Raw genomic sequence first — 19,101 nt, forward strand, 5'->3', positions numbered from 1 at the left:
GCACTGACAAAACTACAGCTGAAATGAGTCACAAGATGTTTGACATTAGGTCTGTAGAGTTCTTCAAGCACACACAAAGATGGACAATTGTGTGGAGTTACCTGCAGCAAAGTCCTCACGCCTGTTGACATCTTGGTGCTGGAAGGGTGAGAAAAGCCATCAAACAGAAAGACTGGAGACTCTTAATGACTGAGCAAATGGAAAAAGAAGTAAACAAGGGAAGTGCTATCTGGGAGTTGAAGTTTTTCCTGAGACATGTCTGGGGCTCTGCCCTGTGTGATTCATTCCATCTTTGAGTAGGGTGCCGGTAACACCTGATGGTTTGAATACCTGTGGTGTTTGAATGTCTGCTTGCCACAGAGGGTACAGGTTCAGAAGAAATGACTCACACCAGGATGTGACTCCAAGATAAGGGCCTGGCCTTAATATTTGAGTATGTATACATTGACTTTTAACCTACTCTGGGAGTTCTACCAAATTCCTCAACATTAACACACAGAAAGAACGCAGTTGCCTTTTACTGGCTCTTAAATAATTAAACTAGCGTTCTGGAAGATTGTCTCTGTTGGGAACCTGTGGGTGCATATTAAAGGCAATTTCTCCTGTCCAAGGGGACACTCAGAAGTGTCTGAAAACTTCCTCGTTGGAAGTCCCAGCTGGAGTAGGGCCCGTGGCTGGCATCTGGTGGGTGGAAGCTGAAGATACAGCAGAAAGTATTCAGTGCCCAGAAAGGCTGGCTGCAGACACCATGGCCAACCTGGCCTAGAATGCAGTGTCTTGAGAAAAAAAAATCTTCTCTGAGATGAGATCACACAATGCCACATTCCTCTCCAGCCCTATGGTTTCTGGGTTCATTTGAATGAGGACACAAATGTATTCCAGCAAGGAGAGGACCCTCTAAGATTCTGTCAGCCCAGGCTTTGTCCTTGTCAGCTTTGGCTTCCCTGCATCCTTACCACCAGAGACTCCAGGCTTCAGGGGAAAGTACAGCTCTGCACTCACTCATGACTCTGCCCCCACCAAGAAGGCCTTCCAGGTGACCTCCTCAGGTCAGGTAACTTCACCCTACTCCTTGCTGCTTGGCAATCCCGTCTCTCCAGCTTTCTGTGCTCTCTGGCACGGTGGTACCCTCAATTCAAAATATCTTCTGATGTGTTTACAGTGTCTACAGCATGGCTAACATGTAGAGGTAACTCAATAAGCCAGGGCAGAAAGAAAGAGAAATACAGTGTCCTACATGCTGTAATCCCAGAACTCAGGAAGCTAAGACAGGAAAATTGCTTCATGTTTGAGACTAGCCTTGACTACCACATGGTGAATATTATGTTTGTCAAGGTTACATAGCAAGACTCTATAATGTCAAGAAAAAAGTAGGAAGAAAAAAGGGAGAGAGAAAGAGAGAGAGAGAGAGAGAGAGAGAGAGAGAGAGAGAGAGAGAGAGAACAATGAAAAAATCTGACAATGTGGTTAAAGTAGCTTCACTTTCCAAGTACAGCCCTGCTTCCCACTGTGTAGCTAGCTGTGCATTTGCTGAGAATTCCTAGCAAGTCTGAGTGGTGGCATCAGGCAGGTGGTAACTTCTGCCCAGGCTCAAGCAATGGCTACAAGCTGAAATGTAGGAAAAGACTGAGTATTGGTGGTAATGGCATGCCTTTGCGTTCCAATCACTGTGTATTTCAAATTACAGTGTAAGGACAATATATCATTGCACATTGGACATCTTCTCTTAGGTACACCATCACAGCTCTGTGCTTTCTACTGAAGCCCAGAAGCCTATAGGAGGAGACACTGACAGATATTTACAGTCAATGACTGACCCATGGTTTGAGGTTCTGTAGCTTCTGCCATTGTCCCACGAACTGTCAAATACATAAGGCCTACAAGGATTGAGTTATTTTCTTAACTATTACTATATGTTGCTTTATAAACTCTTACTTCAGAGAACTGAAGTCAGTTTGGTGGCGACTGGTATTCTTCACCTAAGCTACATGATGCTGGGATTTTAGTGGCCAGCTTCTACCTCTAGGCTACATTGCCAGCTCCTAGAACACCTTCTGAGAGTGTCATTCCTCAGGCTTCCAGAAGGTGCAGGCAACTACTCCAAGGAAATGGCCTGTAGGTCATCCTTGAGATTTATAGTAAGATGGAGAGGCTGAAGAGAAAGGGGAACACTCCTCCATTGCTGGTGGGAGTAAAAACTTTTAATTGCCACTTTGGAAATCAAATGGCGGTTTCTCAGAAAATTGGGAATTGATCTATCCCAAGACCCAGCAATACCACTGTTGGGCATACACCTAACAGATGCTTAATCATACCCTAAGGACACTTGCTCAATGCTCATAGCATCTGCATTCGTAATAGCCAGAACCTAGAAACATTCTAGATGTCCCTCAACTGAGGAGTGGATAAAGAAAATGGGGTACATTTACACAATAGAATATTTACTTAGCTGTTAATAAAACAATGACATCATGAAATTTGCAGGCAAATGGATGGAACTAGAAAAAAAAATCATCCTGAGTGTGATAATCCAGACCCAGAAAGACAAACATGGTATGTACTCACTTATAACTGAATATTAGCTGTAAAGAATAACCACGCTACAATGCACAGGCCCAGAGAGGCTAGGTAAGAAGGAGAGCTCAAATGGGGGATGCTTGGATCTCCTTGGTAAGGGGAAATAGAAGAGATTTTTGTGTGTGCACTGGGGTGGGTGGGGATGGGAACATGAAGCATCAGGTCCGGGTGGTGTGGAGGGGGAGAGAACTGAAAGAGATAACTGGAAAGGGGAAGCATTTTGGGGTCAGGTAAAAACCTGGTGCAAGGGAAACTCCTGGGAATCTAAAAGATGATCCCAGCCTAGACTCCAAGCAATAGGAGATTTGTAGCCTGAAATGGTCATCTCCTGTCACCAGGCAAGACTTCCAGTGGAGGGATTTGGGACACCAACCCAGCCACATAACCTTTGACCTACAGTCTGTCCTGCCTATGAGATGTGCTGGGATAAGTGGCCTAGAGATTGAGGAAATGGTCAACCAATGACCAGTCTAGCCTAAAATCCATGCCAGAAAAGTAAGCCCATCCCTGACACTTCTGAAGCACCAGGACCCAGAGACTGGGTGGCCTAGAGACCTAGGATAGAACCACACATGACATGAGAAAAAATGTCAATGTAATGATTCCTAACAATATTCTATGCTCATAGATTAGTGCCTAGACCAACTGTCACCAGCAATCAATGGAAACAGATGCAGACACCCACAACCTCAGGGAATCCTGTTGAAGAGAGGGAGGAGGGATTTTAGGAGTCAGAAGGATCAAGGATACCACAAGAAAACCCACAGAATCAACTAATCCGGGCTCAAATGATCTCACAGCCAGGAAGTCTGCATGGGACTGACCTAGGCCCTGCGCAGCTGTGTAGCTTTGTCTTTTTGTGGGTCTCCTGACAGTGGGAACAGGGGCTATCTCTGACTCTTGCTGGCTTTTGGAACCCCTTTCCTCATATTGGTTGCCTTGCCCAGCCTTATTACCTGGGAAAGTGCCTAGTCTTACTGCAGGTTTTGATGACATCCATAGGAGGTCTGCCTTTTTCTGAATAGAAATGGAGGAGAGGATTGGGGAGGGGCACAGAGAGAAGGTTTGGGAGGGACTGGGAGGAGAGGAGGGGGGGGGAACTGCAGTCAGGATGTAAAATAAATAACCTTTAAAAACATAGTGGGTGGTCAGAGGCTTGCAGAAGAGCACCCCAAAGCATTTGCTCTAGATCCACAGGGGAATCTGGAGGGTGGGCAAGTTCAGGCTAGTGTATCAATGGGTGTAGAGGGGAGAGCACCCTGGCACCTCTGCAGGGGCGGCAGAAAGAATGGGAGGGGCTGGAGAGACAGAACTGGTTGTGTCAAGGGATGGAAGCCCGATCTGCGATAGTTTTCAGGATGGAGGTCTGCAGTGTCAGGCTGCATCTCAGGCCTGGCTTCCTTCGAATGCCTTGTGTAAGAGCTGAGGAAGAGAGGAGCTTGATAGATATTCACCTGGCAAAAGCTCCTGAGCTCTGAGGTGAGGCTATAAATAGAAAAGCTGTAAGGGTTTAGACTGGTGCCCTGCAGGAGGGCTGGGCAGTAGGGGGAAGTGCACACACCATGCCTCCTGGCTGGGGCAGCAGCAGGCAGGCCACTGAGCACCCTCCATAGGGAGGAGTCCAGAGAAGGAGCCAATGCTGGACGACCATGGATCTGCATGGTGACCTTGGAGGGACTTCCAGACACCCAAGGATTAAACTGAGCAGCAATCTTTGGAGCCGGAATATTTTTTATGAAGCCCTAGGCAAGGAGGATTTCTCCCAGTGTGTGGGGTAGGGAGATTTTTAAGAGCCAGTGCAGTGGAAGAAGGCAGAGTGGGCTGCCTGAGTTGAACTTAGAGAGAGGAATGAGTAGGCTAGGATTAGGGAAGGACTGGAGTTGGCAAGGGGTGGGGCTGGACCAGGCAAGGCAATGAGCTGAGTTACCCAAAATCCCAGTTCTGCCAAGAAAAATGGGCACCCAACAAACAATGGGGTGTTTCTTTTAAGAGCAATGAGGTTTCTTTCCTTTTTTAAAAAAATTCTCTGCTAGTTACCTTCTTAACCTGAGATAACCTCAGCTCATGTTTTGGAATCATATGAGCTGGGATCAGAGTTTTGGTAACACTGGAGAGAAACAAGCTGGAGCAGTCTAGTGGACTTAATGCCAAGGGTGCTTTGTGAGGCAGAAAGTATGTGAGGATGCGGTTCACACTCATCACTCTTGCTGGCTATGACTCTCGGGCAACACTGCAGGAAAATCCCTCTGGGCAAAGGACACTAGGCCACTCTGGAAAAGCATAGCACTTGCCTTCTCCTACTTGGCATTAAGGAAAACTAAAAATGTGGAGGGAGGGCCTGGCATCCCCCCACCTAAACCCTTGCAAGCTCTTGCTTTAGGTTTCAGGAATCTGTTACCAGTTCAGTGTGCTAAGACTTGGATAGACCTGCATTGACCTGAAATTGGCAGTGGGTTATATCAGGCTAACTGTAGCCCATGTTGTATGGGGCAATCTCCTTTAGGCATCGTGCATTTAGAATTCTTCCATCACTGTGCAGAACCATGAGTCACAATAAGGACTCATGGGCTCAGTGGTGCAGCACTTGTCTGACATGAGCAAGGCCCTGGGTTCAGTCCCCATATGGCAATACACAAATGAACCAAAAACCCAACAAATAGAGGTTCAGCTCTCAGTCCCAATCCTCACACTCTGCGGCCCATGAGCTGTACAGAACTTTCTTTCTCATGCTGGCACAGCCCAAGCTTTTGCCTCATGGTCTTTCAGAAAGGTGAGCATTAGCGGAAAGAGTTCAATAGACACAGCAGTTTACCGGAAGCTCTGACAGGGAGATCTCCCAGTTGGAGAGACTCAGGAAAGAGAGGCAGGGCATCTCTGAAGGAGAAGCATGTATAGGGGAAAGGCAGAGTCTGCTCTGCCTGGCATAATTCCAGTCTACCATGAGCACGTGTGACCACGGTGGAAATGTGTAGAAAGGCGTTTCAGCAATGCTGGTGATGGGGGCATTTAGGGACCCAACATCAGGGAGTTTCCAGGCACCCCATCTCTGTTGCAGCTGGGCCAATCCATCCTGTGTCTACTGGCTATACCTCTGTGAGGATATATTCTTTCAGAAACCAAAAGCACAACCCTGCGGCCCCTGGGACTGGTCAGTATGGACAAAGCTGATTGGTTCCCAACTGTCCCAGTTCTAAAGTCTAGATAGGAAAGCTGGCCCACACAAAAACAAACGCAACGGTGTTTTGGCAGAGTGTCTCATTCATTTTGCTTTATTTGGGGATGTGGATGTGTGTGAGTGTATTTTGTCTAATGAATCCTTTGTTTGAATATTTTGGTGTCTGTTCTTGTGTATGTGATTCTTATATTTGCATTTTTAAAGAAGAGCAAGAAAGGGCATAGAGTTGGGAAGGTAGAGGTGATCTGGGAGGTGCCGGAGGAGGGAAAAAGTGATCAGAATATATAGTATGAAAACATTTTCAATAAACAACAACAATGCATTTGTACACACACACACACACTCTAGAGCAACTCTACCCCATGATGCTCCTGCTCTTGAGAAGATGACTCTTCCAGCATGCTCACCTCTCCAGCAGTACCTTGCCAGAGGGTAGAGTTGGGTGTATGGGGAATGCTTGCTTGTCCCCACTCATAACTCATAACCCCTTCTCTGCCAAGCGTGGGGAGATGCTTTACAGTAGAAAACACCAACAGAGGCAGCAGACTGGTATCCAACGCCATATGTGCCCAGCCAGGAAGAATGTAGGGATGGCAAAGCTGGGGAGTGACTGTCAGTGTAAACAGGGCTCTCAGACCCAGAAAATGCACAGAAAATTAAGTCCTGCCAATTTTCTTTTAAATTTAACTGGATCCTCCCCCACCACCGCTCTGTTTATTCAGTCTCTGCCATAAAAGGGGGAATCCTTGAACCCAAAACCACCCGGCTTGAACCTATCACTGTGCCTGATCTACCAGGCTATGAGATCTCTTATATTGCTGCTGAGCTCTTATCTCCCGAGTACTGGGTGGGGTGTGGATCAGAAGCCCTGAGACAGTGCACAGTGGCAGTATAGTGGCTGACATTCCTTCAGGCAAACAGTTTTGTTCACTTGACAGGGATGGCAAGGGAGAGGATAAAGTCCTCAGCCTTCTGTATGTAACATGTGGTCTAGATGGAAAGCTGGGAATGCCAATTACTTGGCAAAAGGGACATAGGCAGAACCAGCAGAGCGAAAAAAGTAAAAGCCAAAAATGATGACAACAAAATCTAGAAAAGCCGTGTGTTGCAGTCTTCTCAAATGCCTTGTTCAGAACTCATTGCTGCCGTGCCCACATCAAATATGACGAGAAGGCACAGGCCAGGTCCACCAGAACAGATCTCAAACACCGAGCTCCTGCTGCATGGACACAAGCAGAGCTAGCCCACACCTGGTGACAGATCACCAAAGCACAGGACACCTGGCATGGGGGCCCAGTGTTTTAATGGAGCCAGGGCTATGATGAGTGCCAGCTGTCTGCACTGCACAGCATCAGCTCTAAGGGTTCAGATAATAAATGGGAAACCTCTGGGGATTGCAAGTGGGATTAAAGATCCCACCAGGCTTTGGAGGCTGCTTTCTCTTACAGCCTCGGTGGCTGTGGCTTAGACGCATCAATGGTTGTTGACAGGCAGGCCCAGGTGATTCCTTGAGTCTCCAGGGTGTGGGTTCATGGGTCTACACTTCCCTCAACCCACGGCAGTGATTGCCACAGAAAGGACATCTGTCACCCAGAGGACAAGCATTGGAGATGAAGGTGACTACTGAATCATCTGTGGGCTCACATTTCGCCCAGAGCTATCTGACGAGATCCCCAATGGTCAGTGGGTGCTGGGATTTCCCTTCCCACAAGGCACCTCAGGGAGTCAACTGTGATCAATCTAAAGAGAAATCACCTGATATATACCTGAGCCTCCCAAACTAGAAGCCAGGGTTTCTGAGTGTTGACACACCCAAAGTGAAAGTTTACATAGCATGGATTCATGCACAATGTTATAAAATACCATGTAAAATACCCTCTTGTTATGTGTATCTTTTATACATAACAAATACATGGATTTCAGGTTTATGCTAAGTCCCATCCCCAAGATACGACTTTAGATATACACAAGTACTCCCAAATTCAGAAACCTGTATAAGCTACTTTATTTTCCATAAATAACTAGACTCAGAGAGAATGAGAAAGCTCTCCTGGCATGGGTATACATCTTTAATTCCAGCACAGGAGGCATAGGCAAGTGGACCTCTATGAGATAGAGGCTACACAGTGAGACTAAGTGCAAAAATAAAATAAAATAAAATAAAACAGCAAGTAAAACAAATTTGTCCTTTCTCCGTGGCCTGATGTTGGCTTCAAAGCACGCTACATAGTCTCTTTATAAGTCCTTCCAGTGTGAGTCCTACTCTGGCTTCCATCAGAGGACAAATAGTCTCCCATCCTGCCCCTTTTTCTCTTGCCCCTCTAGGAGACTCTGCTCCCACCCATTGAACCATGTGTGGTTATGTGTGAACTAGGGAATTAATTCACAAAGTCTGGATGAGCGCTTAACATGGAAAGAAAGAGAGTACTCTGAGTGGAAACGTGTCATTTCACTAGGATGAAGCCGAATGTCTTACGTGAAACCCATTCGCCATCCCCATGTGATGTGGGGGTTTCTCCAGCATCCCCATTTACAAGGAAGGTGCACATTTTATTCGAAAAATCCATGCCCCTGGAGTTTGGGAGATGACCAGTGGGTGAAGTGCTGGTGTGTAAACATAAAGCCTCTAGTTCAAATAACCAGCACCCATGTAAACAGCGGGCTGTGGCAGTATGTACCTTTAGCTCCAGTGCTCAGAGGCCAATGAGTTCCAGTGTGAGCCCCCGACTCAAAAAAATAAGTAGCGAGGAATGGGGGAAGATACTCCGTGTTGACCTCTGGCACATGTGGGCACGTGTATCCCTCCCTCCCACACACACGGAAAAAGAGAGAAAAATAAAAACTGATTCCATGCAGTTTAGACAGTGCTTTGGAACCAAAGACCTACAAGTATATTTTGAATAAACAAATCAGTCTTGTCCCTCCTAACAATTTCTCTCAGTCTATTTAAAGTCTTGAGGCAAATGTCATACACCGAGTATGACAGCTACTTTATTATTATTTTGCCTGAAGTGAACCTACGATACACTAAGTCCTGGAAGGAGCTACGTGTCCTGAGGCCACATGGAAGAATAATTTCATTATCTGTTAAATGAAATGTGTTTTCCAAAGTTGTCACTGAAGGCTCCTAAGATGATTTTAATCACACAGACATGGAAACAGCACTGATTCCTAGATGGGTCGGTTGCCATGCTTTCTGATGATCATCTGATTAAACAGACGGTTTGATGACCCCCCAACACCATATACAAAGCATAAAGCCTCCCCCATCACCCTTCCCTCCCCTAAATTAGAGTAATGACTTCAACCTGGATAAGAGAATGGTGGAGAACCCCCATCAAGCAGTAAGGATGGTAATGAAATTAATGCCACTAATTGGGGCTTTCTGTTCTGGTGTGGCACGTACTCGATCTGGGCAGATCTCTGTTAGGGATGAGGTCAAGTGTTGCAGATGGATGTGGCAAGGAGTCAGGGCAACAGTGTTCTGGGAACGGAAAGTGAGCTGGAATCTTTATGGATCAGCAACCGAGGGTAACATTTCCATAGAATAGAAGGTGGTTTATCTATTAAAAGTTGAGGTGGACTCCATTACTAGACACACACAAAGGTAGCGAAATACTAAGAAACAAAGTCAATTCTCATAAAACCCCCAAATTATAGAAGATGCTGTTTTTCCCTATAGTATCTGCAGCTGGGCATGGGTTACTTCCCAGACAGATGTGCAAACTGTCAGGAGTTTGGCGAGCTGCTCAATCAGGTGAGTTGCATGTATGTCCTGCGTCCCCAGTTAGACCCAGCTTATACTGCATAGCAGGAGATGATACCTGAAAACTAAAGCTGGGAAGAATAATTATACCACATAGATATGACTCTATAAATGGCATGCAGCTACAATACTGGCTTCTGTTTCCACAGGCTCCTGTGTGGACAACTGACCTCAGGTGGTGGTCCAGTTAGGAAGGCGGAGACGATGATGGAGCCTTGCTGGATGGAGTGGGATGTTGGGAGTTGGGATCTGAGGGTTATAGTCAAGTCCCACTTTTGGCCCCTGTCTGGCTGCCTCTGTTTCAACCCCAGACATGTCACCAAGCAGTCTCACATTCCTAATGCTACAGCTCTGAGCTGCCACGCCACTGTGTCTTCCCACCATGATGTAGCCAAGATGAACCCTTCTCCCTGAAGATGTTTCTTGTCATGTGTCTTGTTACAGGAATGAGATCTGTAATTAACATGCCCAGATACCTAATTCTCAGATCAGCTTGCTTGGCCTTGGCTTCCACCCATCGCCAGGCCAAGTTTTGTACTCACTCACTTCCTTCCACAAAGAGGGAAAGTGATAACATTCAACTCCCCGATTCACACGGTGTCCTTTGAAACACACCCATGTGTGGACATTTCTCTGGAGCATTGTGGTTAATCACAAGCCATGGTTTGGAATATGAAAAAGCTCTTTTGGTTTTGTTTTTAAGGGACTTTGGTAAAGTGTAGGTTCTCAGATGCCATGGTATAGTTAGGGCTATGTTGTGAATCAGCGGTGTGTCTGCTGCCAGCCCCACTCCCTGTCTGGATGTAAGCAGCATGTAGGGAGGAAAGTGAAACCTACTATCTTATGTCCTCTTACCATAATTCATACTAACACAGTAAAGGATATGAATAAGCAAGCTGATGATTTCAAAGAGGAGCCAGGATATCACAACTAGGGCCCAAGGGAATTTGGCATAGCAGAGGGAGGGAAGTGTGATCCACTCTAGGGTTATAGCTCTAAAGCCCCTGAAAAATATGATATTGAGTATGGTCAGCTCTGAGACTGTGAAATTTTCTAGGCCACTTGCATAAATGATTACAGTCAGGCACAGGTAGGTAATTACACTGGAAAGTAATTATAAATCAGTTCTGTCTCCCAAAATTTTAGTGGAGTGAGAGCTTGGCATCAGGCTCTCTTTAGGGTAAAATGTGTTTTGTTGTCTCTTTTCAATTGTGGTGTGTGTGTGTGTGTGTGTGTGTGTGTGTGTGTGTGTGTGTGTGTGTGTGTGTGTGTTCATGTTTGCATGTATGTGACTCTTCATCTGGAGGCCCTAGGTTGATGTTGGAAATCGTCGTTGGTCATTCTTACACCACATTAATTGACTCAGGGTCTCACACTGAAGGGCAGAGATCATTGGTGTGCTAATATTCTAGCCAGTTTACTCTAGGTTTCGCCATGTCTGCCTTTGGAAGCTGAAGTTACGAATGGGCCACCATACCTGCTAGACACGTATTTGAACTAGTGGGGATAAGAATTCTGGCCCCCGTCTTTCTTAATTAGGGTTTCCATTGGCACAATGAAACATCATTACCAAAAGGCAAGTTGGGGAAAGGAAAGGGTTTATTTGGCTTACACTTTAGCATTGCTGTTTATCATCAAGGGAAGTCAGGACAGGAATGCAAGCAGGGCAGGATTCTGGAGGCTGGAGCTGATGCAAAGGCTTGCTCCTCATTGCTTGCTCAGCCTGCTTTCTTATAGAACCTAGGACCACCAGCCCAGGGATGGCATCACCTACCATGGGCTTGGTTTTCCCCCATTGATCACTAATTAAGAAACTGTCCTACAGCTGGATCTTATGGAGACATTTTTTCAACTGAGGTCCCCTCCTTTCAGATGACTCTAGTTTGTGTCAAGGTGACATAAGACTAGCCAGGACATCCTCACACATGCCCAGCCAACAATTTAACTGCTAAGCCATATCCCAGCCCTTCTGTGTGGTGGTATCTTATCCTGCACATTATTTCTGGCTATTTCTTAACAGAGGAATGAAACACTGGGTCATGTGTTCTGCAGCAACACTGAGGTGCAGATCATTAGGGAGGCCTTTCCACCACCCGCCTCTTGCTTAGGAATTGCCAAGTGGCTTGCAGAATGGAGCACCAGACTTCTCCTGTGAGCCCCCAGTGGCACTTTAATTTATAATCCTGAGTAGACGTATACCATACACAATAGCTGTTTGCTTTCACAGGTAGACAGTATGAAAAAAATTTTTGCTGGTTATGAAAGGCAGCCCACCTCCGCAAAACCCTGTGCTAGTTCCAGTTTTAGGTACCAGGCTCTTATGCTGACAGTGCATTCCAAGCCTAATGGCCTCTTGGTTGTATTTGTCTCATCTGAAAAGCTGATGCCCTATTTATGCCAGGTGCATGGCCCTGGACTGGCAGACATGCTAGCTACTGTAGGTTTACAGATGATATGAGAAAGCAGCTTTCCTAGATAATTCACTCAACTCAAAGCTAAATTTCGTATCACACGGAACTAAATATTTAATTGTGTAACCTTCTGCTTGGTTTTTTTCCAAGGTGTCACAGAATCATGAAGTGGCAAGAGAAACTGGAACTGCCATTATTAGGAGTGGGGTGGCTTTAACATTTTCTCAACAAATGACAGGTCTCTGGTTAGCTCTCAGTTCAGTCTCATTTCTCACTTCGCTCTCAGTGGTAACTTCATCTCTGTGTCCACAATATTTAGTGAACAGTGAAGTCCCATCCCCCTTCTAGAATAGTGCTGCAGAAGATATGGGAGCTTTGGGGGCATCTTTCTCCTGTCCTTGTCAAGTGGCTGCTGAAGGTCACTGTCCATTTCCTACATTGTCTTTACCATCCAGCCCAGCACATATTGAGGGCTGGATTGCTGCTCATCTGATTTCTGGGGGTCCTGCTTAGATGTCTGACATCTACTTGTGAGATGGCATCCTATGTCCTCATCCCTACCAGGAGTTGATTGCTTTCTCTGCCAGATTCTTGGTGGGCATGCCTGTGGCTTCAATGTGGCTTGCTTTTGGTAGTAAGAACTCAGCTCCTGTGTTAGTTTTTCTTTCTTTGTTGTGACCAAATACCTATCAAGAAGCCACTTAAGGGAGGGGAAGTTTATGTCGACTTCACAGTCCAGGGTATATAGTCCATTACAGCCGGAAAGACATGGTGGTGGGGATAGCTCCTGCCTGTCAAGACAGGAGGATGCTTTCTTACATTTGCACTTATTAGAAAGCTCCCCAGAGGAGAAGGCTGACTCTCAGATCTGTTCTCCTTTCACTTAATCCAGAACCCCAGCCTGTGGGATGGTGATGACTACAGTCAAGGAAGCTCTTCCTCTCAGTTACCTCTTTGGAAATGCCCTCACAAGCATCCCCAAATGCATGCCTTACTGAGGCCCAGGCTTTCATGAGCAACCCAAATTAAACGCAACAGGTTCATCCCTCGTCAACTTGACATCCATACACTTCTCTCTGAAACAGTGACAGTCTCCAGTCAGAATGCTGGAGAGACCCAAGATTCAGAGAATGGGGACAGGGTATTGTGGAATCTCATGGACAGTTCTGGCCCTATCTTCCATGCAGGGCTCTATTGCAATGTGGTGGCCTTTGGGGACAGGGCTGCATATAGAACAAGAACCACATTCTAGAACATTCTCCCAGCCATGAACATGCTCCTGGATGTCTTCTGGGAATGCTGACAAAAAGGCAGTAGGTTTTATCCGCAGCTCGACACATCTGTTCCCGGTAATGAGTTTGTGTTTAGCTTCAGAAGGGAATTTCTTTCTCATAGAGGGTCTCTGTATCATTATTTTAATGTTAATTGTTTTCAGAGACTAAAAATAGAATAACAGGGTTTGGGAGAAAGGAGCTATGTGTTTGACTCCTGACTATAAGATGTCAGATTTTTGTGATTATGGGGGAAATCTCTTAATCCTGAGAGCCTCAGCTTGCTCCTCAGTAAACAGGGAGGCAACACCTGCCTCTCTCCCTCACAAAGAAGAGGAGTCAGCACTCTGACCAGTGGGAGAGAGCCCAGGTCAACAGCAGCTGCTATGCTATGGATGAACGCCATCACTTCACACAGTGAGGGTCTGCTCACACCAGCTTGACCACCACCACCGCATTGCCTCTCCATCCTTTGGGGCTTTGCGCTCTGTTGCAGGAGTTGCCTAGTTTTTAATGATCAAGCCTGGCTTCTAAGGGGTAGAGAGAAGAAATGATTGAACCAGAACCGCATCAGGAAGCAGAGAAGTAGCTTCCAGACAGAGACCTGACATCTCTCTGGGTCCCAGCAGAGAACTGTCTTCTGTCCTTCCCATTTTCCCTTACATCCAAGGCTACATTCATCTCTCCCAGGTCACTGTTATTCTCTGACAGAAGACATTTGTGAAGCCCTCCCCCGACACACACAAACAAGGTGCACACAAAGAAGCCAGGGGGGTTCTAGGGACACTTGGGACTCAGTTATGGGTTCCAAGTACTTTAGGGCCTCATGTTAGAGATTTGTTCCTTTACTGGGATTTCTCTCACTGACGTGGGACTCCCACACAGCCTGGGAGAAGGCATAGGCAAAATGAGGTTTGGTCATTTATTGTTTTGAATTTCCAGTAGCAAGCCCTGCACTTATAGTTTGAGTTATTGGGTGACTATAATGGGATTCATTCTATAAGTCTGTCTGTACAAGCCTGACTGTATGTCTGTCCACACAAGCCTCGCTGTACAATTTGCTTATACAAATTATTGGCTATTTGGAGATGGAAATTACGGTATTTTTTATGAGATACATGTCAAACTACAACAAGCAAGTAGGCATTTAAAATGTTTTCCCAAATATTACAGAGGACAAAGAGCTCTGCCCTTTGCATGAGTAAATTTGACTACTGATCAATTTATTAAAAGCCAAAGAACATTTCTTCTCCCACACAGATCTTTTGCTTGATGCAGAGGAGCCAAGAAATTAAGTAAAAAAAATCCCATCTGCCAGAGAGCCATGGTACACCAGAGTCAATGACTTGGGGAGGGTCACAGGTCTGGTGAGAGAAGAACTTTTATCCAGTTGCTCTTGAGCAAAGGCCTGGTGTGCACTTTGTCATAAGTGGAGACACCAGTCTTCTCTGGGGATGCCAGTCTGGTTCCTCCAAAAGACATCCTCATTTGGACCTGGAGGACAATTTAATGTTGATCTGAATTGGTTCCAGAATGCAAGGGAATGTTTTATGCTCCTTAGGTAACCTTCTTTGTTTGGGGAGGCTATAGATGGTTGCAGGTCAGCGAGGAGACTCATATAGCAACCGGCCATGTGCTGGTTCTGTCTACAGCCATGACAATATCCGCATGCCTTAGGGCTACCTTTTGGCCTGCACCCAGGGTCATGCACAGACTCAAGTGCATTATCACAGAGGATGGCATCTGGAGCAGAGGGGAAACTGAGCAGATGTGGACCACAACACAAGATCTGCCCACAGGCAAGAAGCCTAAGCTATGCCTCCTATTATTTGAGGTCAAGATTTGCGTACAGCAGACTGGTTTCTTGTCTGAATATATCGGAGATTAAATGAGGATAATGTTGTAGTTTTAGCTTCAAACACCATCAGCAAGAGAACAGGCGTTTGCAAACAGGGAGCTTGAGTGAGAAGGCACAGATTCCTGCTGCTAAGTCAGGAGGGCTTCTTGCTGCTCAACAATGTCCTGGTGCTTGCACTGTACCTAGCACAGCAGCATTGAAGCCTCATAAAATATTGACCTAGGATGCTGCTGCCTTTATCTTGGAGCATAAGATGAGATGGGATTCTTTCTGAACTTTTAGTCTTTCACATTTAGCATGTTTAGATGTAATATTTAGAAATATATATCTTTCCCTATAATAGAAGGGTTGTGTATGCCATCTATTTGTTCCAGTGAGCATCATCAAAACTGAACGGAGGATCTTGCTGGGGTGTGTTCTGGTGGCACAGAAGCCTCAGGCACTGCAGTGTCTATGCAATGATCAGCGAACCCCGGATTCCACTGCTGTGGGCAGTGGGCATCCTTACTAGTGCAGATGTGATGCAGGGATGGCTGCCTGAGGTAAAGGGACTTAAGAATGTGCCTTTCCCCTTGAAGAACACGTATATGAGATCTTTATAAATATTAACAAAGATTTGCCCCTGGCATGTATGACGGGGAGTGGTGTGGGCAGAAGAGAGACAAACAGCACAGGCACAGAGTGATTTCTCTAACTCATCCTCTTTGGTTCATTCAAAATTGTCTACAGACAAACTTTAAAGTCCATCTAAAACAAACAACATTCTGAAATAAAAGCACTCTTCTGTAAAACTTCAATATAAAGCAGACTTCCAAACTCAAAATATTCTTACCTGGAATGTTTATGTAATCAAATAGAATGTTTCACATTAACAGTCATTTCCACTTGGATTAAACTAACTTTAAGTGAAAGTGAAAGCTCCAGGAAATATCTATGTATCTATATTTATGTCTCTGTGCATTTCATCTGCTCTACTTAAGGCAGATTTTCCATCAAATAAAGATTCAACCCACCTACTGTATGCAAGATATGCTATATAGTCATCTTAGGTAGATTCATGGGGGCAGAAAATAATGAAATAAGTGTATTTTTTTTTAAAGGAATAGTTCATGAATCAGACTCATCTTAGTTCTGCCTGGCTCCCTTCCACTCACCCCCTGCCCCCCAGACTTCCACAATGTGCTGTATTTCCATGGACATCCCATCTTCCTGACTCTTTCCAGTGGTTGAAGCCTCACTAAGTCAAGCGTGCAAGGCCTCAACTACCACTCAGAGCAATGGTGCCGCCTAGTGGCCTGGCTGAGCCTCGTTTGCCATTTGAATAAAGTCTCGAGTTTTCAAAGGAAGCAACTAGAGATGATCACCACGGCAATGGTCAAACAATCAGACGAAAAACATACATTAATTAGCTGAAACTAACTCTTGCATGGCAAAGGCAGATAGTTGTCTAATCATTTTCACCTCAAGGGCCAAATGGTGTAAGTCCCTTTCTACCTGTAACTTGAAAAGTGCATGCTGGGCATTTGTGAGTTTTCTCGCCCCAAGCTTTATCACGGTCCCTTGTTGCACTGCAGTGATAAAATGTGTATTTAACCCCTACCCCTGATCTTTTCACGGGCAGCACTGTGCAAGAATCAAGGAAAGAGCTGTTCTATACAGACCCGCTGTCCTCCTGTCAGGCTTTGTCTCCCATGAGCAAAGGGACTCCAAGCAAGCTTATAATTTCTCCAGTCCTCAGTTTTCCCACCTGTAATATGGGCACATTTGTAGTGGGTACCTTAGGATAGAGTTAGATAGTGCCTGGAGCCCCCACTGCTGTTACCCTGGCACTGCTACTCTTTTCAGGCACATGCCTGTGCCTATTTTTCTCCCAATTCTTCATTCTGTACTATTAGAATCTACATGATTCTTTAGCTTACAAGAAAAATCCAAATCCTGGCAAGGTGACTCATGCCTATAATGCCAGCACTTTGGATGCCAAGGCAGGTGGACTGCTACAAGTTGTAGGTCAGTTTAGGCTACATATTGAGATTCTGTCTTAAAAACAAAGAAAGCCAACTGTTTTAATGAACACTGTTACTCGTGAAATCCTACACAGAAGTCTCTAGAATAGTCATGGGATAGAATTATACACCAGAGAACCTCACCTCTGTACACGACTCCTCACTCACTATTGTACAACACATCTGTACTCAAAATACCCGTGATGAGAAATTTACTGACCATTTAACGCCCTCCAGGTCATCATGTCCAAAAGCAAGAGAAACACTGTGAACTATGCTGCAGAAGGTGCAGACCTATCTCCACCTTTCATGGCTATCCAGGAATGAATCTGAGCCTCTACTGTTGCCTGCTGTGTGGGCGAATTAGCCACACACTAGATGAATCAACACCCAGGTGATTTCAGGTATAAAAATGCCTTTCTACCTAAAGAGACCAGAGAAGACAGCTGAGAGTGCAGAAGGAAGCAATCCCTGGGTACACTGTGAATAAAGCTTGCAGACCCTTCAATAGAAAGTGGATTTACTCTGCTAAGGATGAAACCCTGTAAGCCTTAATAATCAGGTAAGCTGCTCCAGTGCACGGCAGGGGCATTAAATCCCTCCCCTCCTCGTCTTATCCACAACCCCTTTCACATTTCCAGAGATCAGCCTGCTCTATCTCATGAGAACATATCACACAAACCTGTATACCCATTTCCCTCGAAGGCCTGGGAGGATTCTCTCATTCTCCAGTGAGCTGTTGGGAACTCCTACATCCGGGCAGAGAGGGCCTGGGCTTGTGGCACTGAGATTTCTGGCATTACAGCAGTGGTCATAAATGATTTAAAGAATTTTCTTTTCAGGTTAGAATGTATTTTATGAAAACTCAATGTAGGAACAGAGATACACTATATGCTTCATTTGTAGTGTTCATTGATGTCAACTGGGGAAGGATATGTCTGCAGGCCTGCTGACATCCCACTGTCTGCACCTATGAGACAGAGACTGCCTCTTTCTTCTTCTTCTTCTTCTTCTTCTTCTTCTTCTTCTTCTTCTTCTTCTTCTTCTTCTTCTTCTTCTTCTTCTTCTTCTTCTTCCCCTTCTCCTACTTCTTCTAAGATTTATTTCATTATTTATCTATTCATACATGTGCATCTGTGCACCTGTGTGTGGGGGCTTGTGGAAGCCAGAAGACAGCTTCAGATCCCTTAGAAATGGAGTTACAGTCTGCTTGCTGTGAGCTGCCTGATGCAGGGTGCTGAATCAGAACCCACATCCCCTGGAAGAACAGCAAGTGCTCTTAACTGTTGAGCCATCTCTTCAGCCCCACCCTCCAGGTTTCTAAGTAAAAAGCTCTGTCTAGACTTGCATGGACTTCACTACTTTTAACACAGAGGAATCTAGAAGAGTCCACCCTGTTCTGACCCGCAGGAAGGCTCATTTGATGGGACTCTGATAAACTCTTATTTCTAGCACCAAATAGCAATTTCTGACATCACTTAATGCTTTCTTTTTAGGGCCCATTTTGGTTTTCATGATAGAATATGACTTGTAGAATTCCAGCATTTTGCTGCTCCTCACAAGTATAATTTCATTTATTAGCAGCCTATAATTAAGAAAAAATTGTTAAACAAATATTCAGCCACATTGAGGCGTAGCTGGTGAGTGGTTACTCTTCCTTTTGTCAGGGGTCCTTAGCGATGCTCTATTTTTTTCATATTGCTTTCCAGGTTTTCCCAATTTTACTATCTAAGATCCTGCTTTCCTCAAACCAGGGAAGCTAACATATTTCTGCATTCTTCCCTGAAGAAAGAGAAAGTCGACAGAGTGCACAGAACACGATGCCCTGGGTCCAGCTCTTGCTGCCAGTCTCTGGGCTTGCCCCGGGGTAAGATGTCTCCCCACTCTGCTCTTATCTGAAGAGGTTCAGGTACCTGGTGCCTCTGTCCTCAGTGGGATGTGGGGATGTGGGGGTCTGGTTGTTATACTTCTTCCTGGGATAGGAGAGATGCCTCATTTCCTCTCCAAAAGATAGAACATTAAGAAGATATTTTCATTTTA

At 45.5% G+C, this 19,101-nt stretch overlaps 1 protein-coding gene across 1 annotated transcript in view; it reads right to left on the reverse strand.

The window, feature by feature from the left end:
- Myo16 (myosin XVI) overlaps positions 1-19,101 on the reverse strand; it is a 319,471-nt gene that overhangs the window by 34,540 nt on the left and 265,830 nt on the right. The gene's annotated exons all lie outside the window — the stretch shown is intronic.

This window comes from Cricetulus griseus (genome assembly GCF_003668045.3).
Source record: "Cricetulus griseus strain 17A/GY chromosome 1 unlocalized genomic scaffold, alternate assembly CriGri-PICRH-1.0 chr1_1, whole genome shotgun sequence".
NCBI classification, from domain to species: Eukaryota; Metazoa; Chordata; class Mammalia; order Rodentia; family Cricetidae; genus Cricetulus; species Cricetulus griseus.